Source organism: Leucoraja erinacea, chromosome 18 (assembly GCF_028641065.1).
Source record: "Leucoraja erinacea ecotype New England chromosome 18, Leri_hhj_1, whole genome shotgun sequence".
In the NCBI taxonomy this organism is placed as follows: Eukaryota; Metazoa; Chordata; class Chondrichthyes; order Rajiformes; family Rajidae; genus Leucoraja; species Leucoraja erinaceus.
Window position 1 is genome coordinate 14200603 of NC_073394.1, and position 24882 is coordinate 14225484.

The window sequence follows — 24882 nt, forward strand, 5'->3', positions numbered from 1 at the left end:
GTTATTGTTTTTCCTGTAAATTGCTCTCAACCTTTTTTCAGTTTCTTTCCCAAATATCCAGATTTTGTTCTTATGAGCTATGACAGATTCTATTCCATGATTTTCTGGAAAGCCATCCATATTCTAACAACTATTTAATAACGCAAAAAAAAAAAAATCCTTCTTGCAACATTGTTTTCTGTTGATTATTTTACATTTTCTTTCAGCCTTTAAACCCCCCCCCCCCCCCCCCCCCAAGCTGCAGCACAGAGAGGAACCATTGTATATCTGGAAACTCAGTCAATACGAGAAGAAAATAAAATGCAGCACTAGTGTTATTCCTTCATCCCAATCTTTGATGCCTCATCTTCCACTTCTCTTCAAATTTGCGATGATCATTAGCTTGTGCATGAAATACTGGAACATACTTTCCATATCAATGTTCTAGTATAAAGTCTCAATTAATTAATTAATCCATTATTTTTGACCAGCACCTCGTGTATTTTTAAGAACAAAAAGTTCCATATAGAGTCATAGAGTGGTACAGTGTGGAAACAGGCCCTTCGGCCCAACTTGCCCACGCCGGCCAACATGCCCCAGTTACATAGGTCCCACCTGCCTGCGTTAGGTCCACGTCCATCCAAAATAGTCCTATCCATGTACCTGTCTAACTGTTTCTTAAATTATGGGATAGTTCCAGCCTCAACTACCTCCTCTGGCAGCTTGTTCCACACACCCACCACCCTTTGTGTGAAACATTCAGATTCCTATTAAATCTTTTCACCTTCACCTTGAACCTATGCCTCTGGTCCTCGATTCCCCTACTCTGGGCAAGAGACTCTGTGTATCTACCCGATCCATTCATCTACCCTATCCATGACCAAAAATGCTTAGAAACATAGAAAATAGGTGCAGGAGTAGGCCATTTGGCCCTTTGAGCCTGCACCGCCATTCAATATGATCATGGCTGATCATCCAACTCAGTATCTTGTACCTACCTTCTCTCCATATCCCCTGATCCCTTTAGCCACAAGGGCCACATCTAACTCCCTCTTAAATATAGCCAATAAACTGGCCTCAACTACATTCTGTGGCAGAGAATTCCACAGAGTCTCACATTTTAAATAGCCACACTTTTCAATTAGCCACACATTTCCAATAGCCACACATTTCCAATAGCTGCAATTAAAAGGTGCAGTTTAAAGGCACAGCTAAAAGGCACAGTTAAAAGGCACAGAAAAACATATATTCCTTCCAAACACAGTTCCAAATAAACCACATAAAACCATGCTCACAGTTTAGTAGACATGTGTTCAGTTGATTCACAGCTCAAACTGAGTCTACACAACACCCATACTGGACCCATACAACACTCCAGAGATCCACACAAGGCTTGAGTGACTGAGCTGCCGGGCCTGAGTGACTGAGCTGCCAGGCCTGAGTGACTGAGCTGCCTGGCCTCAGATACTGAGCTGCCAGCCCAAGAATCCATTTATCCCACAGTGTCCATACTAGCCCTCTGGAAACCAGTCCCTTCGGCCCACAACACCCATACTAGTGCTACAGAACACCCCCCCCCACTGGCCACTGGCCAGCAATATTGGAATTGGTGGAGAGGTGGAATATTGCGTTGGGGACCAGCCCTCCCGTGTGATGCTGGGACCCAACGGGTCCCACTTAGTCTACTACTAAATACACTTGAAAGAACTGATACCACTAAGTGCACTTATTTCATTTTATTTTACAACGCACAGCTGGGCCCCAATATCACACTTTATAATTTTTGCCGATGATGCTTATGATTTTGTTCACTTGCAGATATTTTTCATGTAATGTTTAATAATCATCCATGAGTCAACTAGTAGCAACAATCCAAAAACAATTAATATTATTATACAGGTAGACAGAAATGCTGGAGAAACTCAGCGGGTGAGGCAGCATCTATGGAGTGAAGGAATAGGTGATGTTTCGGGTCAAGACCCGTCTCAAGGTATGCCAAATAGTTCAATTAATTTGCTAATCATATCTATTTTGCTGAAGCCCACATTCAATTTGGCCCGTACAATGAATATATTATCTGGCATTTTCTCATGATTTAAATAAACAATTCACTCAACACCAGAGTGAAGCTTCAGTGGTAAGGAAGGTAACAATGAATGATAGGCATACAAACCAGACAAGGATTGCCAATGAGCGAAGGGTTTAACGTAAGTGATGGAAGAAAGGAAAGGCCACTGCAATGCAAAATGATGTGGATGCCATTTACTCAAAATTCTGTATAAGGAGACAGACTAATCCTGAGGAGATAAGGAGGAAAATGTTTATTGGGGAGCAGGGGAAGGTGGGATGGGATACGTGGAAATGGTTTGTTTGGTGAGATATTAGAAATTGGATAACTCAATGTTCATACCATTAGGTTGGAAGGGACCTAACTACAATTTGAGATAATTGGGCTAGCCTAGATAATTAACGGCAGTGGTTCATTTTATAGATGCTCATGGGTGTTTTTCACTGAGTACCCTACAAATTTGCTGTCTGAAGATGGGTCCTGACCTGAAACGTCACCAATCAATATTCTGCAGAGATGCTGCCTGACCCGTTGAGTTACTCCAGCACTTTGTGTCAATAGACAATAGACAATGGACAATAAGTGCAGGAGTAGGCACCAAGTAGCTCTTGTGCCTTTCCAATCACTTTATCACATGACCCAGTCAGTTTAAGTGATCTGTACATTAAAACATTTTGTTACACTACACTTCCCAAAATTGAGCCAATTACAACCATCTAATGCAGATTAAAAAACAAAAATGCTGGAGCAACTCAGCGGGACAGACAGCATCTCTGGAGAAAAGGAATGGGTGACATTCCGGATCGAGACACTTATTCAGACGGAGAGTCAGGGGAGAGGGAGGCATAGAGATATAGAAGGGTACAAAGAAAAAGTAAGGCACGAAAAGGACAGATCAAAGGAGGCAATGATCAAGGAAATGTACAATGGTCCATTGTTAGCAGAGGGGAAGGTGACAACGAAGCATACAAACAGTAAAATTAATCAGGACGACAGTGCAAATGCAGTACACAAGCCCTGGCAATATCCCCTCTGCACGTTTTCCAGCTTAATGACAACGTTCCTATACCCGGGTGACCAAACGTGAAAACATTACGCCAAGTGTGACCTTTTCAACCTCTTGTGCAACTGTAACATAACATCCCAACTTTTATACTCAATGCCCTGACTGATGAAGCCATGGTCCAAAGCCTTCTTGGCTACTCTATTTACAAATTATGCAATTTCAGGGAATTATGTGACTATACTTCTTGATACCTCTGCTCTGCAACACTCCATAAGGCCCTACCATTCACTGTCAAGGTCCTGCACTAGTTTGACTTCCCAAAATCCAACACCTTGCACTATTCAGCATTAAACTGTTAGCCGTTCCTCAGCCCACTTGCCTAGCCGATCAAGTGCCTGCTGTGATTTTTAATAACCTCTTTATTTGTTACGTTCATAAAGATGTTTTATATGTTACACCCCAAGTCTCACACTCTGAGTAAATACACACAATGAATGGGCTTTTTGCAGATGGAAATGTGCCCATTTTAGATTACATCTAAAGAGGTCTGAAACACAAAATGAAAATTTATTTTACTAGGTTTATATCGTGGTTAAATATTGGGCATTTCAAAATAGTAACATTGCTTATAAAGTATTTTTCCAAATGTTCTTATACCCACTGTTTTTACAACTTGCCATTTTTCAGTCTGAAGAAAGGTCTTGATCTGAAATGTCACCTATTCCTTTTCTCCAGAGATGCCGCCTGACATGCTGAGTTACTCCAGCATGCTGTGTCTATCTTCGGTGTAAACCACCATCTGCAGTTCCTTCCTTCACATTTCAATTTTTTTAGCTGTAATAACTTGCCTCTGCTTGGTTCATCTTTTCTATGAATCTTCTTTAAGCATCAGCCAAGGTGGTGACATACAGGGTAAAGGAAACTGCAGGAGATTTGTGATTCCTCTTATCCATTTACTTGATATTGGCATACATATCAATTCAATAGGGGTCATTGGATAGTAGTCAAAAGCAGGAACCTTGCATGATTTCTTCTTCCCTTGCCCAATGTCACCAGAGTTAATTGCAGAGATCCCTGATGCAGAAATGAGCTAATTTCTCACTGACTAAATCTTGGCCATTCAGTGGAGAAACACTCTCTGGTTCTTGTCATTACATGTAAACCTTTTTCAATTACTGTCATTTCAGTAATTCTCTAACCTCCATCAATCTATTTAAATGTGGCTTAAACTGAAAGTGAACAGTTGATTCATGCAATGAGAACGTATTCAGATGCCGGGTCAGAAAAAAAATAGATGATTACAACTATTATTACAAAACTGCTTTCACCCCTTTAATTTCAGGTTGTTGTTATTTGTGGATGTGCCATCTGGCATTGAACTGTGTTTCATCAGATAATCTATTTATTTCATGGTGGGTCAATTTCTAAAATCAGCCTGTGATCATTCCATGGTTGTTGTTGAATATATGAAACATAAATGGAATTAAATGGGGAAGAAACACATATAATGCAACCATTTCTGTTGAGGATCAATGCTTCGAATACATTGATAAAAAATACTTAAGTCTATGTTCATCCAGACACAGACCTACAAAATATTTTCCTGCACAAAGAATTCTAGCTGTAAATCTTCGAGACTACTTGGAGTTAATAATGCTAACAGAAAAAATGTATTTTACTTTGAATTGTCAAATTAATTTAATGGTTGTACCTAAAATGTTTTGAATACACATTTAGTTAAAAAGGCTAATTTAGGTGCTGCAGGCAATTTATTTTATTTAGTGTCGGTGAATAATAGGACTCTGCATGTACATCTTTCATGAAAAAGTATGTATCAAAATAATTGCATGACTTCATTCAATGCCGACAAACCTCAGCTCTGCTATGTTAATGTCGGCAAACCTCAGCTCTGCTATGTCTGCCATTTGCATGATCTCATTAAAAAGTATTTTATCTTTCCGAGTCCTTACCAGGATAACAAGAGCAAGATTTCTTTCATCCACTCCATTCTTCACTTCTTTTTTGACTGAAACAAATTGATGGCAATTTTATATTTCTGTTTGCAGTTCCAATTTCACAGCCCAGTGCAATCTAGGACTGCAGAATGATACTGATGCAGCTGTGGAAGCATTTAACAAAATGAATGGCAGATGGTAAAACAGTTTGTGGCAAACCAGTAATTCTAATTATTCCAAAAAGGCATGGCATGATGTTTCATCATGACACAGCTGTAGTTAAATTCAGATAAAACACTTGCACATGTAAAGGTATCCAGTATAATGATTTTTTTTTTGTAGTATAAAATCAAATATAAGCAATTTCAAAAACCATTATTTCGAATGCAGAATTCACCCTGAGCCTGAAACATTTAAGACAATGCTCTAATGCTCTAGAAGATGACTGGTTAAATTGTGTTATGGTAACAACTTCAGAAAACATATTTTCCTATATCAATGTACTTCTTAACATTTATGAAACTACAATTGTATCCTCTGGTAAATAACTTGCAGCTTATTATGGGGCATTGCAAAGCTATTTGCGAGTGTAAATTATGCACAAGATGCTGGACCCTGGAGCAAAAATCAAACTCACGGTGGGTAGACACAAAATGCTGGAGTAACTCAGCGGGTCAGGCAGCATCTCTGGAGTGAAGGGATTGGTCATGTTTCAGGTCGAGACACTTTATCAGACTGAAAGTCGGGGAGGGGGACACTGGAGGTATGGCAATACTGGTGGAACGCGGCGTTAATACCTGTGGGGGATAAAGGAATTGTTGATGTTTTGAGTCGAGACACTGCATCAGGACTGAGAGTGGAGTAATCCAGCACAAAGGGAGGAGGGAGACAGGGGCTGGTAGGATATTGATGGACCAAGGATGGATGATGGGCAAGGGAGAGGCAAATGCATCATAGCAATATAGTCCATTAGCTTGAAGAAATACCATTTCTATTCAGCACTTTATTATATACATTAATTTCTATATATTATGTGAAGTAGCTCACTGCACAGAGCGTGATGACAATATTTAGAAGCAAGATATTTAGTAAGGCACTTGAGAATATCCTATTCAGTAGCATGGTGCGGTAGGTTAAGATGTGTAGGATCCAAGGTGAACAGTAGGGGTCGACAATCTTTTTTTGCATAGGAGCCAGGATCCATGTTTGTGAGCGGATGGCGCCCACATCTATTGCCATAGTTAATAAATGGAGGTAATAATAATAAGGTACATACTAACTAAATTAGTAATTAGTAATAATACATACTAATAATACATAAATTAGTAATAATACATACTAATAATACATAGTTTTCATGTGTTTTTCAATTAGTTTTCTGCATTTCCCAGGTTGCCAGTGAGCCCCGGAACTAGCTGCAGTTCTCAGGTCACCTGTGAGCCCCGGGACTAGCTGTAGCACCCAGGTCGCGAAAACGAATTGAAGAAAAATACGCCTTCGGGCCGGATGATTTCGGGTTACAGGCAGGATCTTGCCTGCTGTCCATAGGTTGCCGACCCATGGTGAACAGGCTAATTGGATACAAAACTGGTTTAAAGCTAGGAAAAACACAAAATGCTAGAGTACATCAACAAGTCAGGCAGTATCACTGGAGAACGTGGATAGGTGATGTTTTGGGTCAGGACCCTTCTTCAGACCGATTTGGAGGGGGTGAAGTTTTAATCTAATCCATTAACTCACAAGAAGTTTCATGTTTGAATCAGGCTCTCATTTCACACCTCACTCAGTTTTCAGGTTCGTCATAGTTGATAAAAGTACAGTTAGTTCATGAGTGGCAATTTGAACCTTTGCTTTCAGTATTTACATAAAATGTCCTAATAATTGCAGACCCTCAGTGGAGATCCTCGGACTCATTGGATAACCCCCAGACTATCTGTGTTCGGGCCTCATTGGAGATCTTCGGAATATCTTTGATCAGATTTTACTGGACTATCTTGCACTAAAAGTTATTCATGTTATTCCCTTTATCATGTATCTGTACACTGTGAATGGCTCGATTGTAATAATATATTGTCTCCCCGTTGACTGGTCAGCACGCAACAAAAACTTTCACTGTGTGTCAGTACACATGACAATAAACTAAATTTAAACGCCCAATGATTATTACCACCCTTGGTAGAATATTGAATTGGATAATCTGGAATTTATCAGAATAAACTCCATGGCCCAGTAAGAACCATCGATCACATAATTAAATTGGCCAATTAATCAAATTGATCGGAAAGCATCAGTCCAGTTTTCCCCAGGTTTATATTATTGATGCATTCACAGCTTATTCAATGGGCAAATGACCATGTTCCAGCCCCAATTTCAGAATGTTAACTTGTCACTTGCCAGCTGAGTAACTAAGGTTTAAAAACTCGCTTGAATGACACTGATAAATACTCTAACCTCAGTATAGGAAGTATTGCCGAACAATTATAAGATAGGTCACCTGCCCCTTGACAACAAACCTAAAGCTTTGATTTATGGCCATAAACAGAAATGCAGTGGCAGCCAGTGTCAATCCAACCAAGGTTTAATGGTTCTTCATTGATTGTACAGTTATACATTCAATATTTGCCCTGGAGAAAATGGAAATATCTATGCAAGCCAACTTGCGAGTTAACAGCAATTTTATGCTTGACATTTCATTTTATCATATTGAAGCAGCTTAGTTTGTTCAGTTTCATTTGATTGGATTAAACAGATCTGTAAAAGTTTACTTAAGTGAAGACAGCAATCTGCATTATTTACACCATTGGCCTCTGCATGTGTTACTTTTAAGTATTCAAAGTGCTTGAGTAACTCAATGGGTCAGACAGCATCTCTGGAGAACAGAGACAGGTGACGTTTTGGGTTAGGACCCTTCTTCGGACTGGAGAAAGGTCTCAACCTGAAACGCCACCTATCCACGTTCTCCAGAGATCTTCTAAATATAATGTTGTCCTACTTGGTGAGCTGGTGATTGGAACTGTTATTTCCATATACAAATGTTGACTATTCATAACTTTTTCCCATTTAAGGATTCCAATATATCTTGTAGCTTCCCTTCATTGTAAGGCTGTGTACATTTCACCCTATTTTGGCACTACCTGTTTTCCATCATGTGTTTTTTTGTATTATTTTATTGGATAAATGATCCCTTGTTCTACATTGCCATTTTTATGTTCACCACTAGAATGCTTTTCTCTAGTCTTCTTCACATCATGTTTGAAGCATTCTCTCCTTTTACTGTTTCTGTCTGTGTGGGCATTGTCTGCAATTTTTGTCACAGTTATCCAATCTCTCCCCCAGCACAGGATTCAGTTGTTCCTGCAGCACTCAGAAGACTGCTTTTAAATCACTATCCTCCTGAAAGACCCTATTATTTTCTACCCATTCGCTATCAACCTCCTCCCATAATTTACTGCTCCCATGTTGTAACTCATTTTCTTGTCCCTGTCTAATCAATGAGAAATGTTCCAGCTATCTCTCAGTCAGCTCATCTTTTCCCTTTGGTATTTTATCTCTTTCAGTTAACACTGTAACCTGTTTCTTTAATTGCTCTTCCCACTTTAAAGTTTCAACTGCCCTTTCTGGTAGCGTTTCAATTTTATGTCATACCTGCGGTAACTCGAGTTTTTGTACCTATGTGTTAAAAACGGCACAGCACAGCTGCGCTTTTAATTTTTTTCTTCGTGTGTGAACTTCCTCAGCTTTTCTGACAGGTTAAACACAGCCACATTGATTTTTGAACGGAATGGAATGGAATATTTTATTGTCACATGTGACAAGGCACGGTGAAATTCTTTGCTGCCTACCAAGGTGTGCAAATAGCAGCCACCTCCAGCGCAGGCAAAGTTACAAAGTACGCCGACTCTTCCTTTGTTCTCCCCCCCTCCCCCACCGCAGTTCCTCCACGGCGGGTCCCCATTGTCCATTGTTCACCCCCCCCCCCCTCCCTCACCCCCCCCTCAGCCCCCCCTCCCTCCCCATTGACCATTGTTCTGCCCGCTACCTCACAGCGATTCCCCCACACCGGCTCCTCCATTGTTCTTCCCCTCTCCTCCTCACGGCGGTCCCCCCACACTCTCATGGACCGCTGCCGAGGCTCCACCACCGCCGAGGCTTCACCACCGCTGCCGAGGGTCCACTGCCGCCGCCGAGACCCCATCGCCGCCACCAAGTCTTCACCGTTGCCGATGCCCCGCCACTGCCGAATTCCCACAGCTGCTGAGGCCCTAGCGCCACAAGGCTTCACCGCTGCTGTCGCCACCGCTTAACCTCCGCCGAGGCTTCACCGCTGCTGGGGCCGCACCTCCGTCAATTTGTACCTATTCTTCTTTCAAAAGATCATTCCTGTGTCAAACACTGTTTCACATAACCTTACATTGGCCCCCTATTACTGCTGCACATTGGTTTTGATTTGTAAGTTGTATCGTCTTTGATATATTTTACCTTTGCTCAGCCCTGAACCCTCCTAGATGCACAGAGCTGTACAATTCAGAACTTTTTTAGGAAGTTTATTGAAACTTTATTCACGCTAATACCAATATCTTGCAAAGTAACACACATACTATAGCACATCTAGAAACTGCAAAGAAAGTTACCGTATATGGTGAGAGATGCTACAATTGAAAATAAAATACCATGTGATGCTACAGCTTTTGTGATGCTGTAACTTACAACATTAGTTAAGAGCTAAAAAAGCTAACATCAACTCCCATCTACGTAGTTAGCCCTAACACTAATTCAGGACACAACTCACTCCGATGATCAAAGAAAGAAGTCAATCCCTCGAAACCTCCGTTGAAAGGAATGGAGAGAAAGCTGTGATTAATTGTACAGAATGCTCAATATTGACAGGGAGGAATTGGCTCTGGGGCTGGCATTTGGTTTGTCCTTTGCCTACACTTAGTGGAACTTGAAACTTAGGACTCATAACTCTCTGATATTTAGTATGCATACATGGTTATCTGCCTGCCACAAGGTATCAATAAGGACACAAAGTGCTGAAGTAACTCAACAGGTCAATCCGCACCTCCAGAGTACACAAAAGAACGCAAAGTGCTGGAGCAACTCAGTGGGTCATGCTATTCAAAAGGACATTAAGTGCTTGTGTAACTCAGCAGGTCAGGTTACACAAAATGACACAAAGTGCTGGTGCTGGGGGAACAGCAGTCAAACAAGTACAGGCAGATTTCCCTTTCGAATGACACAGTCAAAAGTCGAATCTCGGATATGAGTAATAAAATTCTGCTGCAAGTAGTGAGCGCTGGGAAGAGCAGTCCAGTGTATTCACTGCAACTGGACGAGTCAACGGATGTTGCCTCATGTTCCCAACTGCCAGTCTACATTCGTTACCTCGATGGAGAAGCCATGAAGGAGGAGTACCTGTTCCTGGAGCCATTGGCTACTACCACTTGGGGAGAAGATGTATTCAGAATGCTGGAAGCCTTCCTCATCAAACATGAGCTTGGCTGGGAACGCCCTGTCGGGGTGTGTACAGATAGGATACCTTCCATGGTCGGTTTCAGATCCGGCTGGATGTTGCTCTCCATGTCTCCTTCACACACTACATGATACATCGACGGTTTAGCGATGAAGACTCTCCCTCTTGGTCTTCGACAAGTGCTTTCAGATGTGGAGAAGGTTGCGAACCACATCCGAGGGAGCACAACAAACTCAAGAATCTTCAAAGTGATGTGTGAAGAAATGGACGCTGATTTCACTGTTCTGATATTCCACACAGAGGTGCGCTGGCTTTCACGTGGTAAAGTTCTCAATCCTGTGATTCAACTTCGAGAGGATATAACGCTGTTCTTGGAGAGAGGGTGGACTGAGAAGGAGAATCAACTTCATGAAAAAATGCAGGATGAACTGTTTGTGATGAAGGTTGCTTACTTGGCTGACTTCTTCGCCGAGGTGAATTCCTTGAACCTGTCACTTCAAGGAAACCTCCCAATGCTACACATGGCTCGTGACAAAGTGGCAGCGTTCAGGAGGAAAATTCAACTTTACCAGAGAAGAGTCCAGGACGGTGACACGACTATCTTCCCTGAGATGACGACTCTCCTAGATGCTACGCCTGATGCTGAATGCCACTTCCATGAGGAGATATCAACCCACCTTCTGGCAATTAGTGAAGCAATTTCAACCATCCCATTGACTGAACATGGGCAGACATGTTTTAATAAATCGGGCTTTTTTTTCAATTTTTGTTTCGGGGGTCACGGTACTGACCAAGAATGTCTGATGGGTCGTGGGGCCAAAAAGGTTAAGAACCACTGGTGTAGGATATAGTGTTAATGTGTAGGGATCGCTGGTCGGCGTGGACCCTGTTGGCTGAGGTGCCTGTTTCCATGCTGTATCTCTAAAACTAAACTAAAAACACTAAAGTCGACTTTCAACTGTGTCCTCAGTTCAGGTGTAATTAAGGATGTACACTAAATGCCAGCATTGTCAAATATAGTCACATCCCAAGAACAGGTAAAGTTAATCTGGAGTGCAACTTTCAGGGATGGCCAAGTAACCTTTGTAGTTGTGAAGATCAAGAGTTAAGGGGATGGTAAATGAACCAAATTTGTAATTTATTAAATTGAAAACAAATGTGTACATAGCTCCGTAAATAGTTAATTGGACAATTTTATATGCTGAAACAATTACTTGACAATAGAATTTATGTATATAAATAATTCATTGTTTCTATCGGTTTACTCCTCTTTTCAAGGGGAGACGGAGCGATTTATATGGAGAGTTGGTGTGCCTTCAAGCACTGAGTGTTCCATGGGGTATGGCCATGATACTTTATTGTACCATCCATGTGTCATTTAGCAGTTGACTGATTAAAAAAAATGTTTTGGTTGTAACTCAGTTGCCTTGTCATTATTTATCTTGTTGAATGGTAGCACTAAAATGAGACAGGTTAGATAGTACAGTCTTGGCTGGAATGGACTCACTGTTCTAAGACATTGTTCTCTGACTTTACTTTAGAGATACAGCGCCGAAAAAGGCCCTTCAACCCACTGAGCCCACAGCAACCAGCGGTCACCCCGTACGCTAACAATGTCCTCACACTATGGAAATTTACAATTTTACCAAAGCCAATTAACTTACAACCCTGTACATCTTTGGAATGTGGGAGGAAACTTCTAACACTATTTGCTTCAACAAATCCCTGTGATCGTGAATCCAATATTCTCACCACTTTGGGATTTAAAAAAAAGTTTCCTCTAAATTCCCAGATGGATTGCTGACTATCTTATATTGATGGCTCCTTGTTTTGCATTTGTTCCCTGCAAATGGAAACATTATCTCTATCATTCTATCAAAACCTCTCGCTATTTTGTACATTCCCACTAGGTTATTTCCAGCTTTCTTTTCTCAAGGAAAAATAACTGAGGTCTGTTCATCCTTTCTTGAAATCTATTGTTTTCACACATTTGTTATCATCCTCATAAATCTTTGCAAATTTCACAGTTTTGCTTAATTTTCAATTTTCCAGTTGAATTTCTTTAGTTGGTTGCAAACTGTTAGTTTCCTTTGGATTATAAACACTTGTTCATTAAACTTTTTTGATGTTTATAAATTAATTCAACTAAGCATGTATTGATCATTCTTATTGACAAATTACAGAATGATTGAATCAGAGGAGCTTATGTTTTACATCCCAATGAGTCCATGGAAGTCCAACCTGTCTCTACCACTTAGCTCTTGGACTCCAGTCTTGACTTTTACAGCCTGTAAAATGTTCAACTAAGTATATTTATAAATGTAATGATTCCCATTTCTCTCATTGATGCATTATTTGAGTTTTAAAACCATTCCCCTAAATCCAAGCTCGCCAGTTACTGAGCTCCCTGAAAAAAGGATTTTGTGCAGGCCCCTCCATTTTATGCATACAATTTAAATCCCTTTCAACCTCCTGTATTCCAATGAATACAATACTAACTAATCCAATTTTTTCTAGGAACAAATCTTCAATCCTGCCAACATCCTCATATTGTATGGTGTCTATAATGTTGTCACACCCAACCTATAATGAGGTAATCAGAATTATGAATAGTAATACGCTAGTTGTGGCCTTTTGTTTTATGCAATCTGAACCAACAACTACTTACACTCGCGTACATTATATTCTCAAAAAGAAAGCAAAAATTACTATGTTTTAATCAATTATCTGCCCTTATTGCTACCTCCAGATATGTTGTCATGCATTATAAAGATGCCTCTGTATATTTTAGTATCCTATCATTTATTACATATTTTCATGGTGTGTTGCTTTTCATTAATTCAGCCTGTCATAGTTGTATGTAATAATTTCAACTTGCATATTTCTACCCATTTATATCTTCCTTCTCTTGTTGTTTTCTTTCTCACTAACCATGCCATCTGTTCTGGTAGTATCCTGTTACATTAGCCCAAAGTAATAATAACATATAACACAGAAAGCAAAGAATTATTGCTTACCCCGCGATCCTGTGAACTTTTATTTTTCTAGTGATGTGATCTGATTGTATCAAAAATACTTGTTCAAATCTATATGGATTACATCAAGTGAATGACTGAAGTAACAGTCCTTGTTACCTCCTTGGCAAATACAATTCCGAGTTAAATTATTTCTTTAACACATCTATATTGGCTGTCTAATTAATTTGTGCCTTTCTAAATACAGATTAACCCAGTCATTTAGGATATTTACCCAGACTCCCTACAAACTTTGATTAATGTTAGGTTGACTGGCTTGTAATTACTCCATATACCATTTTGTCCCTTCCTTTAAGCATAAGTGCTACATCAGCGGTTTTACTATTTACCAACAATACATTTACAACCAGAGAGGCCTGGTAAATGATAGCCAGTGCCTCTGCTTTGTCCTCATTACTTTCTTATCTTTATTTGGTCCTGGTAATTCATCTGCTTTCATCAATACTGAATCACATTATACTCTCTTTTACATTTATCACATTCAGCAATTCCTACCCTTTTTCCTAGGCTACCCTATCTGCAGCACCCCCATTTCTATCAAGATTGATGCAAAACATTCATTAAGAACCATGTTCATTCTTTTCGCTTCCATGAAGCGTTTATCTAAATGATCACTTACTGAGCCTTCTCCTTCATTATTTCTCCTTCTGCTCTCCATTCATGGAAGAACTTTGGGTCACCTTGATTTTATTTGCCAGTAATTTTGTTCTCTCTCTTTGATGTTCTCATTTCCTTCTTTATTTCCTTTCCATTTTCGCCACCCAAGCTGTAGTCCTGAGTTCATGATAGGTCGGCACAGTGGTGCAGTGTTAGAGTTGCTGCCTGACAGCGCCAGAGACCCGGGTTCGATCCTGACTATGGGTGGTGTCTGCGCAGAGTTTGTACTTTGTCCCCGTGACCTACGTGAGTTTCAACCGGGTGCTCCTGTTTCCTCCCACATTCTAAAGATGTACAGGTTTGTAAGCTAATTGGCTTGGTAAAATTGTGAATTGTCCCGAGTGTATAGAATGGTGTTAGTGTGCATGGATTGCTGTTTGGCGTAGATTCGATGGGCTGAAGGGCATTTTTCTGCATTGTATCTCTAAACTAAATTAAAACTAAATGAATAATTGATACTGTCTACCTTTTTCAGCTTCATTCACCCCCTGATTGTTACTAGTCATCCAAGGGTTCTATGTTCCACTGTGCTTTCCTGGTCTTGGGTTGGCAACATTCTGAAAGCTCACTATTTCCTATTCGAATGCTTCTGACTGCTCTGAAAAAAGAAACAAAATGCCGGAGTAACTCAGTGGGTCAAGCAGCATCCCTGGAGAACATGGATATGTGATGTTTCGGGTCAGGACACTTCTTCTGAAGACAGGTCTGACCCAAAATGTCATATATGCTTCCTGTCTACTGAGTTACTCCAGCACTTTACACTTTTTTTTTGTAAACCAGCATCTGCAGTTCGTTGTCTTTACATTTCAACGGCTCTGACATTGATTTCTCTTCAACTAGTTCATAAGTTCAAAAATGATAGGAGCATAATTAGGCCATCTGGCCCATCGTCTACTCTGCCATTCAATCATGGCTGATATATCTTTTCCCATTCTCCTGACCTCTCCCCATAACCCCTGACACCCATACTAATCAAGAATCTATCTATCTCTGCCTTAAAAATATCCATTGATTTGGCTTCCACAGCCTTCTGTGGCAATGAATTCCACAGATTCTCCACCCTCTGACTAAATAAATGTTTCCTCATCTCCTTCCTAAAGAAACATCTTTTAATTCTAAGGCTATGACCCCTGGTCCTAGACGCTCCCACTAGTGCAAATCACAATTCTATTTGTGTTAAATTACTCAATTTGGAATGTACTTCCTGGCTTACTTTTGGGGTTTTTTCCAAACCAATGTTAAACATATAATGGAATTGAATGATGGCCATTATTGCCTATGCGTAAATGAGCTTCATGTTCAAAATCAAGTTTCAGAATGGCTCCCACTCCAGTTGGATTTGGATTGCTAGGTTTTCACTAATGCTGTTGAATGCACATTCAAAGTAAAGTGTTTGCAAAATGTGGGTATTTTATTTTGTACAAGTTATTCATTAATTTCAATATACTTCAATGTCTGACACAGAGTTTGCAGAATTAGAAGCAAGGGCTTTGAATGGGTCAGTTCTTATGCAATGCCAAGATCATTTTCATGTGACCCATTGTCTTGGCCAAGTGATTTTATTTTAGAGAGAGATTAATCTGTTCAGAGTTCTCAGACTTAATTTAAGTTCATTTTCTAAAACTGTTCCCCGATAGATTTAGAATAATCTTACACCATTACATTTATATGACTCAAACCTTTCAAAAGGTGTTTGGGATGTATGAGTCAGTATCAGCGATAGAACAATGTTTAAATATTCATTGTGTTTGCATTTAAATTAATACTGAGTGAGCCCCAATGCCAATGTGATTTGCAGCTAAAAATCAGTAAAGAACATAGGCATGTCACTCAGAGTTTAATGCTGCACTTCAACAGCTGAAATATTCATTTTCAAAAAGCTACTTAAAAAGTTACAGTGAAGAAGATTGACACCATAAATAATGTTATTTCCATTTAAAACAAGCAGAATAGATGTAAAATAATGACAAAATCCTGTGATATTAAAAATTACATAATGTACCATGTTATTAACCTCAAGGTGGCTGAATATTCTAAGGATTTTACATTATTCCACATGACTAATATACCCCAGTGGAAAAAGCTAATTCAACTTTAGCTCACATTCAAGGTAATAAGGTGCACTGTTAAAATGTGCAATGTTATTTCAGGACTGAAGAAAATTGCATAAAACGTATTATACACTCCTACACCCAAAGTTAATTATTTCAGTCAAGTCAAACGGTGGCATTGTCGTAGAGTTGCTGCCTCACAGTGCTGGAGACCTGGGTGCATTCCTAACCTGACAAGTGTGGAGTTTGCACGTTGTCCCTGTTACTGCTTTGGTTTCCTCCTACATCCAAAATATGTGCAGTTTTGTAGATTAATCAGCCTCTGTAAATTGCTCCTAGTGGGATAACATAGAACAAGTGTGAATGGGTGATCATTAGTTAGCACAGACATGGTGGGCCGAAGGGCCTGTTTCCATGCTGTATGGTTCAAGTTAATTCAGCGAGGCATAGTTTTTTGGGCAGAATGTTTAGTTCTAAACCTCAAAGCTCCGGTTGTATCCTTTATGAGCCTGTCACACTTATGCGACCTTTACAGGTGACTGCCGGCACCCGTGATAGGTCGCCAAAATTTTCAACGCTGAAAATTCTTTTTAAATGAAAACCATACAGGCTTTATGATCATGAGAGGTCTCCTATGATCGTGAGAGGTTACCCGCGACATGTCTCCAGGGGTATGGTTGTGAGGTCTCCTATGGTCGTGATAGGTCTCCAAAGAATCGTAACGTCTTTCTGGTTGCTGCTGAATTTTCAACATGTTGAAAATTTCAGCGATGTATCGCAGGTGCCGGCAGTCGCCTGTAAAGGCCGCGTAAGTTGGACAGGCCCTTACATTAATCTGCAGTGCAGTTCTTGCTGAAGCTGAATCAGATCCAAATAATTTAAAGCTACCTTTACCATGAAATCATTTCAAGACACATTGCAAGAAGATCCTATTCAGAGAGATTGATTAGAGTTACTTGTATCCACATGTAATTATTGGAAGATATATTGCATTTTAAGAGACGGCAAAATCAAAATGAGCAATCAGCGATGTCAAATATACAGTGGTGCTTTAATATAACATTAATCAACATCATCTGAACTCAGCATTGAATAATGTTAATTTATTGTTAATTAAAAGGATATTCTAAAATACAGTCACCTTGTGTATTAAGGATCTATTTACATCACTCAGGCCACAGAGCGTTTAGCCAGTACAGATCTCCAAGATCTCATGACCCAACAGACTGCTTCCATACGGTTAGTGCTAAAATATTCTATACACACAATCTTTAATTTAACAAATCTGGTAGCTCGGCTTTCACAATCAAAGAGTCGAACAGCTGTTTCTTACAAATTAAATTATGGAAATATGTCAGATGTTATTTTAACAACATATTTGTGTGTAACTCTATACTTTAGTGGATTTATTCCACTTATATTCATTTCCCCTTAAGGCTGAGTCCTCAATATCAGAACAAATGTAGACATTAGGGCATTGGGCCAAGCAAATTTTGAGGTTTGATTTTGTAATAACAAATGCAATTGTTTTGTGCTTTTAAACATAAAATGAATCAAGTATTTTGAAAACTGATGTGCTTGCATTATGATTGATTTGTATATTCTATTGTTGAAAGGATATACAATTGAGGGTGCTAGAAGTTACAAATCTAACACATGTAAAAGAGAAGACATGACATTTTCACCATTTGCTCACAATTGCCATTTCATGAATAAGACCAATAGTTTTAAATCTTTTTCAAACTAAACTAACCAAATCATAGAAGTTATATTTATGTAGCTGTTTTACCCTTATTATGTTTACCTTTATTATATGTTTTAAGCAATCAAGAATGATTTTGTATGTTTTGATTGCATTATTACCAGTCATAAGGTCATAAGTCATATGACTCATAAGTGATAGGAGCATAATTAGGCCATTCGGTCCATCAAGTCTACTCTACCATTCGATCATGGCTGATCTATCTCTCCCTCCTAACCCCATTCTACCCATATCCCTTGACACCTGCACTAAGCAAGAATCTTTCTTGCTATATAAATTTCAGAAAACTCTTGCAAGTTCTCAGCATTTAGTGAAACATATAGAACATAGAGCAGTTACTTTTCCAGCCTAATGAAATATGCCCTTCAGCATTTAACGAATGTAGCTGTCTTAAACATGTGAGCTCCCTCAACAGCACACGGTGTACTAAATAATGTCTAAGTCATGTCAGCAACACCAAAACATTCTGATTACATAACTTAGTTTTTATTTAACTTCGTAGTTAAATTACAACTGGTAGAGATGATGTCTCACAGCGCCAGAGACCCAGGTTCGATCCTGACCTTGCGTTCTATCTGTATGGAGTTTGCATGTTCTACCTGTGACCGTGTGCATTTTCTCCAGGAGCACCTGTTTCCTCCCACATCCCAAAGACGTGCGAGTTTGTAGGTTAATTGGCCTCTGTAAATTGTCCCTAGTGAGGACGGAGTTGATGAGAAAGTGAAATAACATAGAACGAGCGTGAGTGGGCAATCGGTGGCCATCATGGACACAGTAAACCAAACGGCCTATTTCCTGTGTCTCTAAACTAAACTACTGCATTCTTTTTAATGATACTCAAGAAAAGATCCCCTTATAAGTAAACCCACATGGTTCAATCTAATGCTATTTGGAAGCCTCCATTAGTCAAACGAGAAACATAGAAAAATGCTAGAGGAAATGAAACTATTTCATTTTGTTGTTCCAGCATTCTGCAAAAGGTTTGTATATCCCCCAATGGCAATACATTGAATTTAAGATATTTTCTAATGTGATCTACAAATATTTCCATGTATAAAATATCTTGGCAGTCCCTGAACCAGTCAAAATGACAGTCTTTTCATTATACTTACGTTTATAATGAAACCTACAATTTTCCATTTACAAACTTGAATAGTCCATGCTAGGAGCACTCAATTTACTGATGTGTTTTTTGACTCATTTTTGGTAGACCAAAGAAGAATTAATTGTTGCCCTTAACATTACAAATTGATGAACAAAAATCAAACTAAATCTATCATCCATCATCTGAAATGAATTCAAACCATTTTTTAGAGGAAACAACATTTAGAATGTCAGTATTTTGTAACAAGATGTATAGTTTCAGACATCACTTGGTCATTGTTAATTGAATCTTGGATTAAAGACTTGTCTCTGGCACTGTCAATGGATCCAGGAGTGCATTTGACCCATCTTATCAGAAGATGGATTAATGTTGGACTCTATTGAATGGGATAAGGTATTTTGGAAGCATGCAAGGTAGGCCGGGCCACAATGTAGCCTTTCAAAATTCACTATAATAAAACATCCAAGCAAGAGTAGCTAAGTTGAAGCATGACCCATTTCAATATACAGGTCGCAGCTTATTTTCAAATCTACTGCAGATTCCAGATCATAGAAGTACTGGGGACACCCACTGTGCCAATATACTTACAACTTCAATTGCATACAGAGTGATCACAGAGAGTAAAAGATAAAGTAGAGATAGCAGAATGACTCATTTTTTTCATTAGAATTGATTTATTGGGTCTGAACGCAGCGCCCACTCTGGGAGTGTGCACGTCATTAGAGGGAGCCTGGTCAGCATAACAGTATTGGAGTTCCAACATGAAACATGCACTATGGCCCAGGCTTTGGAACAATAGGATAAAATCCGATTAGCTTGCAAGAGAGCCATGCATTGTAAGATAAGAAACTTTGCAGGGTATGGTGGGTGGAAAGTCCAAAAGCTCTTGATACATCCAGTCACCCAAACTGTATCAATTGTAGAACTGCTTTCAAGATTCTACCCTCCCCCCTGCTTTGGGACCAGAGAAGGTAGAATACTCCTGATGATTTCTTACTTGACATTATCCGCTTTTGCACACAATAAGCAAATCATCAGAGAGAAATGCTAATTAAAAAACATTTATTCCAATACAGATGAAACAGTGCCCTTCTACAAAATGAATGATGACACCACAAGAAGCTATTTTGTCTTTAGGGTTAAGCTGAAGCGTACTCAAACCTAAACATTTCATTTCTTACTTTATTTTAAACTTCCATGAAGATAGATTGTTTTAAACTTTACCAATAACCAGGACTACTTTCCGACATAGACCAATTTTCTGCTTAATGGACATAAAACTTAAATAATGAAATAATCAATATTACACACTTATGATGATATTTTGAATCATTTTGACCTTTACTAGTATTGAATCTGTCAAGAATCGGAATGCAAGACAGCATTGCAAAATACATAGTCATAAAGGAAAATTAATCTGACATTACACTGGTAATCATAATGGCACTTGCGTATTAAGTTTTCAAATAATTTTGGAAATCAGTATCGGAAATGCCACCAAACCTATTAAGCACCTCAACTCCTTTAGCCATCCACATTCATATAAATCACAAAACCAGGTTTGAAAGAAACAGCTTTTAGAGAGGTTAAACTTCAAAGATTCAATGGTTGAATGATTTCTTTATTGTTACGCGTAGCAGGTACAGTAAAACATTTTGCAAACAGCTCAACAACTATCCTCTACATAAGCAAAATCCCTCTGTTAGTACAGAATGTACAGAACAGCCCACTGAGTTCATTTGCAAGAGGTACCATTTTGCCGCCATTTTGCCATCCCAGCGGCAGTTGGCCACAAAGGCCCAATGCAGACATCGCCTCCGTCTGGTCATCCAGCAAACTGATATCCCTCTCCACGCCTGGCCCTCTTCAGCCCTTGTTGTGGGTGTTTACTGCAGCCAAATTCGAGGGCACAGAAGGTAAGATCCCCCCTCCCCCGGTTCTTCTAATTGCCCTGTCCCATGGTGCGAGTTCATTCCAAGAGCTCTCCCGAGTTTAAAAAAAATCAAACTTGTGGTAAGCACGGAGAATGAACGTGGCGGGTACGTCAGAGCTCGGGGACGTCTCTTAGCGCTAACGGCAGGTATTTGGGAAGACTCGCTAACAGCAGATAAGCACGGGAAGACTCGTGAAGATTTTTCAACGTGATGAAAAATGTCCACGAGAGCCCCGAGTACCGACGAGTGGCCATTACCGTAAATCTCCGAGTTCGAATCAGGGTAAACTCAGGAGTACTCTTGGAATGAACTAGTACCGTGGGACAGGGGTTTTACCAGGCACTTTGTGCAGTGTCCGTCCAGTGAAAGGAGACTTTTTGTACAACCTCTCTTGGCAAAGGCAGGAGCTGAGCTCCATGTAAATGTAAGTGAGGGATTAGTATCTGTTTTGGGAGCTTGATATAGAAGTCCGAGTAAAAGTATTGAAGCAATTTCAAGTCTGACAGTTTTCAGATGTGAAATGACCAAGTACTTCCATTCTCTTAGTGAATTCTACAAAGTATTGCATCAGATCATTGTGTTTTTAATTATCTTTGCAACGTAAGATGTAGGACCATGAATTTTGGGATAATCCAGTCTATTTTATACATATAATAAGGCCTCAGGATAAATATCTATATTGAGATATATGCCAATTCTTCCAGTTCCAAGAGAGTGTGGTAAGTGTTTACCAGATAATTTGGGCGCAGAAGTGAAATGGCCAAAAATTGATGCCAATATCTTGCATTGTGCATATCTATCTATATTACTAAATCTCTGTTCTTGACCGCTTTTGGCCTTCTGTGCTGCGATTTCCGAGAGAACGCCGCCACCTACGGCCGTCATTTTTGGCCACCTCGCTCAGAGCCCCCCTCCGCCGCATGTGTGCCGAGGATTTTTCCCGTCGATGAATAATGACAGAGATATTAATGTTTTTACAAAATTCCCCATTCTCTCTGCTGCCCCCACTGGCGGCAGGGGGGGAGGGAGGGACTATAAAACCAGGAAGTGGTGTGCCTCAATTAATCTCTGCAAGATGGAGCTCTGTCAATTAGTCTCTGTCACTCTGAGCTCTGAACACTGAACAAATATCTACAGCACTGTGAGTACCCTTAATTTGGTTTGAAAATGAAAATATGGTTAGAGGTAAAAAAAAAAGCACTGCCTGCAAATGGTTGTTTGGGTTTGGGTTGAAGTAAAAGGGCTCTCTCTCTCTCTCCCTCTCTCTCTCCCCCTCCCTCTCCCCCTCCCTCTCCCCCTCTCCCCCTCCTGCAGTCTGGGGATGGGCACGGCTTCAGGCGGGGCTAGAGTTAATTTGGATTGAAGGGCCTGTTTCCATGCTGTATGACTCTATTTCATTGTTATTACCTGGCTAATATCAATTCCATTCCGTTTCTTTGTATCTTTCATTGAGAGGAAACTTTGTACGTCTGACTGTTACCTTAGGAATTATTTAAAATCACTTTATTTGCATTTTTCGAGATTGATCATTGTGATTGCACCTTGTTGTGTGACAAGGGCAGGAAAGTAAAACAAATTGAATTATAACCAATTATCCTACAGGTTGCAAGTAAAAGGGTGCAACATAAATTGCACTGGTGTCAGGGGGCTGTCAATGAAAACATAGCTACTTGATTTGTCTATCAGAGCTATAATTGTTTGTTCTGTTTTCCAGGGAACCCATTGGTTTCCTATAATGGAAAAGCATCATCCTGTCAATCATATGTTCAGCTTTTCAGCATTTGAAATTGTTAAATTAGTGCAGCTGATGAAGTAATGTCCACTTGGTTAGTCTGCATAGAACCCACCGATGACAGAGGACATCATGATGGACTAGAACCTATTGTAGTACAAAATATATTTTTCAACTTGTCATTTAACAAGGTGATTGTGTACTGGTTTCCTTTTGAAAGTGCATTGCGTCAGCAAATATTTCACAATTTTGTTAAATCCTTATGATTGGCGTTATCGCTTCATTAAAAATAAATCATCTGAAGTGATACTTTCAAAAAAGTAAAGTTGATCTTTAGAGCATTGTACATACAACAATACAGCATAGGAACAGGCCCTTCAGCCACAATATCTATGCCGAACATGCTGCCAAGGTCATCTCTTATCTGCCTGCACAGAATTTATTCCCAACATATCCATGTGCCCACCCAGAAGCCTCATCAATACCACTATTGAACCTGCTTCCACAAGGCCACCTGGCAGCACATTCCTGGCACTCACCACCCTCTGTGTAAAAAAACATGCACTACACATCGCCTTTAAACAATACGGCGCGATATGATATGACAGAACTTTATTTATCCCAGGAGGGAAATTGGTCGGCCAACAGTCATAAAACAAAGATACATGAATCATGAAATCAATGTGACAAGTGGAAAGGATTAGGAATGTACAAAGATTGGGGAGGGATGGGGGGGTTGGGGGAAGGGGGGATTGGGGTGAGGGGAGTCAGTCAACTCCATGACAGAGAGGGAGGAGTTGTACAGTTTGATTGCCACAGGGAAAAAGGATTCTGTACAGCAATCTGTTGCTGAAAGTACTCCTCAGGTTGACCAGTGTGTCATGGAGGGGCCCAAACTTTGCCATCTCACCTTAAACTATGCCCTCCAGTGTTCGATATTTTCACCCTGGAGTAAAGGTTGTAACTGTCTACCCTATCTGTGTCTCCCATAATTTAATATAATTCTATCAGGTCACCCATCAACCTCTGGCGCTTGAGTGTCACCAATCCAAATTGGTCCAATCTCACCATGTAGCTAATACCCACTAATCGGAGCATCATTTTGGTAGACATCTTCTGCACCATTTCCAAAACCTCTACATCCATAGGATGACTAGAGCTGCACACAAATGTGCCATACCCAAAGTTCTATAAAGCTGCATCATGACTATCTGACTCTTATACTCAATTCCCCAACCAATGGAGGCAAGTATACCATGTGCCTCTTTACACTTCTAGCTTCTATATTGCCACTTTCAGGGAGTTATGGACTTGGACCCCAAGGTCTGCCTGTACATCAATGCTATAGAAGATCTTGCCATTAATTGTAGATTTTCCCCTTACATCCAAGATGAAGAGATAATTCAGAGATGAAGATGTCAAATTATTTTAGAGTTATATTAGGTTTCAGGCTTCTTAGCAATTGCAACAGGTGAGCTCAGCTTGGAAAGTGGAAATAATCCACCACATTTTTCATTATAATTTGTTGCAGATGGATTTTGGAGAATTGTCATATCGATCACTATCAACCAATTAGCTAGGTTTTGACCTGCACTTGTAACCTGCCTATTGCAACAAACTTTCTGATCAATGGTAAATCAAGATGTTAATGGTAGAGGACGTCTGAATATTGGAAAAGGTCTTAATTCATGGTTATCCCGTGTGCTGCTCTGCATGAGAAACTTTGTTTTGCTTGTTATCCAGGCAGATCACACCATGCAACAGTACAGCAGTGTAGTGCAAACACGAAAATAAACAGAATATAGTGTTACAATCACAGTGAAAATGCAGCAAGGAACATGATGAGGTGCATTGGAAGATCACAGTGCATCCTTATTAAATGAGCGGGCTGCTCAAGAGTCTGAGAACGGTGAGCTGTTCTTGAATCTACTTCAAGCTATGGTATACATTAACCAACGTAAGAGGTGAGACTGGCGAATGGCTGTAGTGTGAGTGGTCCTTCATAATTGAATTGAATACTTTATTGTCACATGTGACAAGTCGTAGTAAATTCTATGCTTACGTTCCCATGGTATGCAATAGTCGCCACATAAAGGGCGCTGACAAAGTATCCTGCGCCAGGTCT